The 5,601-nt window shown below is 42.7% G+C and overlaps 1 protein-coding gene across 1 annotated transcript in view; it reads right to left on the bottom strand.

Annotated features, from left to right (window-relative positions):
- The window catches only part of SLC9A9 (solute carrier family 9 member A9), an 859,212-nt gene that overhangs the window by 107,091 nt on the left and 746,520 nt on the right, over positions 1–5,601 (bottom strand). The window lies entirely within an intron of this gene.

Genomic DNA, 5,601 nt, shown 5'->3' with positions numbered 1-5,601 from the left:
GGGAGGAATCAGGAGAAAGAGGAGGGGAGGGGAGGAATAAGGAGAAAGAGGAGGGGAGGGGAGGAATAAGGAGGCAGTGAGTGAGAACTAGTCAGCTTTATTTAATAATTTATTTCTGATTTCACTTATTCCTAACCCAAATGGTATGAGCAGCTTTGGACAAGATTATATTAATTTCAAAATGATTTTCTAAAAATAATGATATATTGTATTGCACACAGAACCAGGCGATGTCCTACAAAGGCTTCCTTCTGCTCACAGAAACCACTGGGTTGCTCTCTCACTGCCATTAAGTCAATTGACTCACAGGCACCATATACAACAGAGTAGAACTGTCCTTCCAGGTTTCCCAGGCTATAAACCCGGAAGATAGCAGGCAGCCTCATCTTACTCCAGAGGAGTGGCTAGTGGGCCTGAACTGCTAGCCTTGTGGTTAGCAGCCCGATTATATCACCAGGGTTCCTTGGTCATTGGGTTGTTGTTAGATGTTGTCAAGATCCATAGCAACTCAACCCCGTTCTGGGCAAGAGAACCAACCCCCCAGCCCTGCCCCATCGGCACAGTTGTTCTTATGTTTGAACCCCTGATTGCAGGGACTGTGTCAAGCTGACTTTTCAAGGGCCTGCTTCTTTCTCCCGGCCCTTCCACTTTACTAAGCACGGTGTCCTTCCCCAGGGCCTGGTCTCTGCTGATAACCTGCCCAAAGTGTGTGAAAAGTTTCACCAGCCTCGCTTCTAAGGAACCTTCTGGATGTGCCTCTTCCAAGACAGATTGGTTTGCTCTTTAGGCAGACCATGGCATTTCATGATTCTTCGCCGGTGCCATCATTCAAATGCATTGATTCTTCTTTCGTCGTCCTTATTCAATGTCCAACTTTTTTTTGACTTTTATTTATTTTTAAAAATAATTTTATTGGGGGCTCATACAACTCTTATCACAATCCATCAATGTCCAACTTTCAGGTGCATATGAGGTGAATGAAAATACCATGACTTGGGTCAAGCACTCCTTAGTCCTTCAAGCAACATCCTTGTGTTTTAATACTTTAAAAGAGATCTTGTGCAGCAAACTTACCCAGTGCAACCCGTCTTTGCTCTCTTGACTGCTGCTTCCATGGGCATTGCTTCGGGATCCAAGATGGAATCCTTGACAAGCTCAATCTTTTCTCCATTCATCACGATGTTCCTATGGGTCCAGTTGTGAGGATTTTTTCTTTACATTGAGTTATAGTCTTTTCTGAAGGCTTGGGCTTGATCTTCTTCAGCAAATGCTACGTAGTCCCCCTCATTTCAGCAAGCAAAACTGTGTTGTCTGAATATAATAATATTAATAATAATATTCCTCCAATCCTGATGCTAGGTTCTTCTTCATATAGTCCAGCTTCTCTGATGATTTGCTCCACATATAGGCTGAATAAATATGATGAGAGGATACAACCCCGACACACAACTTTCTGGATTTTAAACCATGCTATGTTCAAACAACTGCCTCCTACTCCATGTATAGGTTCTGTATAAGCACAGTTAAGGTATAAGAAAAGAATTAAAATGGTGAGGAGACAGTGGTCAGTGTGAGATTTGAAAATAATTAACAATCTCTAATCTATCAAGGGGCCACAAGGGTTTGGGTGGGGGGCAGAGAGAGGGGAAAAAAGAGGAGCTGATCCCAAGGGCTCAATGGAAATCAAATCTCTAGAAAAGAACGATGGAATATATGTACTAATATTTCAGATACAATTGTTGAGTGGATTGTAATAAGAGTTCCCAATAAAATGATCTAAAAAATAAATAAATAAAAAAGATAAAATGGCCCAGGATGAATCTATCACTTTTATGGTGAAAACAATTTAAAGCCGTCTAAGGTTTTTTGTTTTGTTTTGTTTTTTTAATCAGGCTGCCAAATTATTAAAATGACATGAATGTACAATGTTTGGCAGTTTATCGTCACCTCGTCAGTTCTCCCCATTTTAAAGACTAGAGAACAGCTCTGAAAAAGTAAAGTGACTTGCCCACTGTTTCATTGCGTTAGAGTCAGGGCTTGGAGTCCACGCATCTTGAACGCAAAGCCCATCTAGTTCCCTCAACATCTAAGTTATAACATAGAAAATCCAGTGTGAACTGAAATGGCTTCTGTGCTCTAGTCGGCATTGCTGGCTATGAGTGAGTTATAACCAAGGAGTTGCTGAGAATGCAGGACCATTCAGAGTTTGTAGTTTAAGCCTTATTGATGCCTTCTATCCAAGGCTCTGTGCCAAACAACAGCCCCAGGGATGGGATTTTGGCTTCCTGTGCCACAACTTGTGACCAATGGTTTCACTTTCAATCACTGTGAATAATTGTGAGTCCCTTGGAATCCAGTCTTGCTTTATCTCACAGTAATCTCATTCGTGCTCCCTCTGGTGTGGACATTCAGCACGGGGTCCTTGGACAGGGTCACTCAGACTCCTATGCTGGTTTGCATTAGTTGTCCTTTTGTTCCTGTCTAGTTCATTGCAATTTGCACAGCTGCATATGAGAAGAGTGGTTGGAGGGGAAAAATGCAGCTTCCAGCTCTCTTGTTCACCCAGTTAATCAAGCTCTGGCTGATGGGTTGATCTGCTCGAGTCCCAGGTTGCTCAGCACTGACTAGGTGGATAACATTACTTTTCCATTGCCTTCCCCCCTTTCTATACCTGTCTGCAGGTCCTCCTCACTGTTATTCGTCATGCTCTCCATCACATTATATTGCCAGCTTATCTAAAAACCTGGCTTAGTGTCTGCTGAATGATGGTTACAAGTGAAAGATCAGATTGTTGTGGTGAACCCTGGAGTTCTCCATAATCACACCTACTCTGGTAATTGCCTTTCTTATCCCAAAGCTGAGTTTGACTGCATTCAGCGCTAATCATTAGGCTCATGTTAACAGCTCCTGCTCAATTCACTGTTTTCTCACAATTATGAATACCACTCTGGGAGTGACAACGTGTCTGCAAAAGGCTGATGCTCTTCAGCTCATGGGATGTGCTCTCTACAGTTACAGCTCTCACAAGGTGTTAGCCGACATGGAAAAAAAAAATCCAAGGCAAAGACTAATGCATAGAGAAATCTCAGAAAAGTATTAAGGGTTTAATGTGAGAACTTTTTTTTTGTGGCATCATGTCATTGTAAACATAATAATAAGTGGCAGACTCATGGCTGATTAAGTTCACGTTAGAAGCCCTCGGTGCCATTCTATCACGCTTAGTCTCCTGGGCACTCTTGCCCATTGTCAGCCAACAAACCACAATTTCATGCTTGGCTTCTTTAATACACACTTAGATTCTATGCACAAATCATGCCAGCCCCAGAAGTTAAGTGGAAAGCAAATAAATAAATAAAACTATGGTCGGAGGTCAAGACAAACCCATCACTAACATGAAATAGAGCAAGTCTTTCTCTGGAAATAAATGAGTGTTTTACTGTCATTTGGATTACTTGCTGACTCAACATTTACTAGGCATTTCCTCGAGCATCTCCTACATGTTAGGTACAGTGGTAGGTCCTGATGAGGAGGAACCAGATACTAATGAGCGGTTGGAATTTCTCAGTGGGAACCCACGTGGGCCCTGATCATGCCACTTTACAGCTGGTGGCATCTTGGAACCAGTCTCTCAGAGAGGTTTCCGTTCAGTTTTTTGGCAGCTTTCCCATGCCTCTTTGTTTGCACCTTCTTCAAGGTACAGAAAAGAGGCCACTGACTCCCTGCCCTTTCTCAGACGCAATTCAACATGATTTGCCCTTACTATATTCACCTGCCTCTCTTTCAGAGCACACTCAACAAAGGGCTCCTGCTCAGTCTCCTCTCTACCGTTAGGTCCAGAAACCTGTCCCCAGGGGCCTTTTCACAGATTACAGTGTGAATGAGCAATAGGAGGAATAGAAAAGAGGGAGCTGGGAACGCATTCAAGATTGTTAGTTGTTACCAATACAACAGGGTTTATTCATTTGACAAGGAGTGGCCTTTTACATATTTTGTGCAGATAGGATTGTCTGAACTTTACACTCTTACTGGTGATAGACTCAAAATTAAAGCTGAAAAGGACACTTAATTCTAAGAAAATTCTTATAAGTATCTTTCTTGCTATCTTTTGGGCTACATGTTCTGGTCCAAATTCCTTTTGGCACTTATCATTGAATACTTTTTTTCCTCCAGATTTATTTCACACTAACATTAATTTGGTGTGACGAAGAGGAAATTTTCTTTTAGAATTTTTTACTATTTAGTAAAAGAACAGTAAATAGTCAAAAAGCCTAAGAGTAAATGGTAAACATGTAGAGCGCTTACTAAGTGCAAACAGTTCACACACTTAGCTACTAAGTAAAAGGTTCAAGTCCTTAGAAGCAGGGCCTGGTGATCTATGTACAAAAAAGCAGCCATGGACCCCCTGGAGCACAGTTCTACTCTGACACACAAGAGTCTCCGTGATTCAGAACTGAACCATGGCAACTGCATCAGCTCTCATGAACGCTTGTCATGCTATGGTTTCCTTTGGGAACCTCAAATGTCTGTAGCTTAACATTTGTGGTCTTTGGGTGATTTGGGGGTTTGGATTTAATAAAAATATTTGACAGTTCATTAGATTGCAATGGGAAGCAGGGGGGTGGTGTCCATGCAGGTTGTGGTTGTACAGTGAAAGACTGAAGGGTGAAAACCATTCCTTGTGATAGGCATTCTATTATTATGAGCAAGGAAACTATGGCACAGTGACTTGGTGGAGATATGAGGAAGACAGAACTATAACTTCAAATGACCATATTGGGAATTAAAATTCCTAAGCAACTTCTGAGCCCTGCTCAAGTAAATGGAAAGTAATTTGCTTACCAACTCTCTCCAATAAGCAAATAGAGAACAAATACTGGAGGAGTTGAAACCTTTCCCAATGGCATGATTTACTAAATATATTACAATAAGAGTTCATATATGTCATGCTTAGTGACATGAACAGGGGCAGGTCAGATATTGTGAGACTTCCCAATCTACCCTTAGAAGGACTCTGTGAGTGAGTGACTTTCACTCACTCACTCACTCACTCACTCACTGCCATTGCATCAATTCTGATCCATAGTGACCCCACAGGACAGAGTAGACCTGCCTCCGGGTTTCCCAGGCCATACATCTTTACAGGAGCAGAACGCTTCAGCATAACCCACTGTGCCATCAGGGTTCCTGAACTTGAGCTTGACTGATTTCTGAAGAAGCTGCCTCTGGGTGTGGAGCTGCCAGGGGAACACTTCCACCTCCGCAGTGAGAGCATGTCTTGAGGGTCAGAGGGTAATCTGTACCACCTTGGCCTGGGCCCAGACTCGGGGATTCCGCCCTACAACTCTAAGCTGGCAGAGTAATTGTGGGAATGGAGGCCATAAGGTTTATAGTTTAGAGCACACCTTGCACACCTCAGTGCTCTGCTGTCCACCTTGGCACCTGCTTTTTGGATGCCTTAGGAGGGACCTGTTAATGAAACACACCCCAGAACTTCTGCTTCCTCATGATCAGCAAGCCCTTAGCTAAAACTCATTAGGCTAGAAGGTTCCTTATGAGCCACTTGAAAAGTTCACTGCCGACATGTCCTTGTTTATTGCTGGC

Source organism: Echinops telfairi, unplaced genomic scaffold (genome assembly GCF_000313985.2).
Source record: "Echinops telfairi isolate 266 unplaced genomic scaffold, ASM31398v2 ScPeMD7_16;HRSCAF=60, whole genome shotgun sequence".
In the NCBI taxonomy this organism is placed as follows: Eukaryota; Metazoa; Chordata; class Mammalia; order Afrosoricida; family Tenrecidae; genus Echinops; species Echinops telfairi.
Note: the sequence above shows the minus strand (reverse complement) of the source record. Positions and strands in the feature narration are given on the sequence as shown.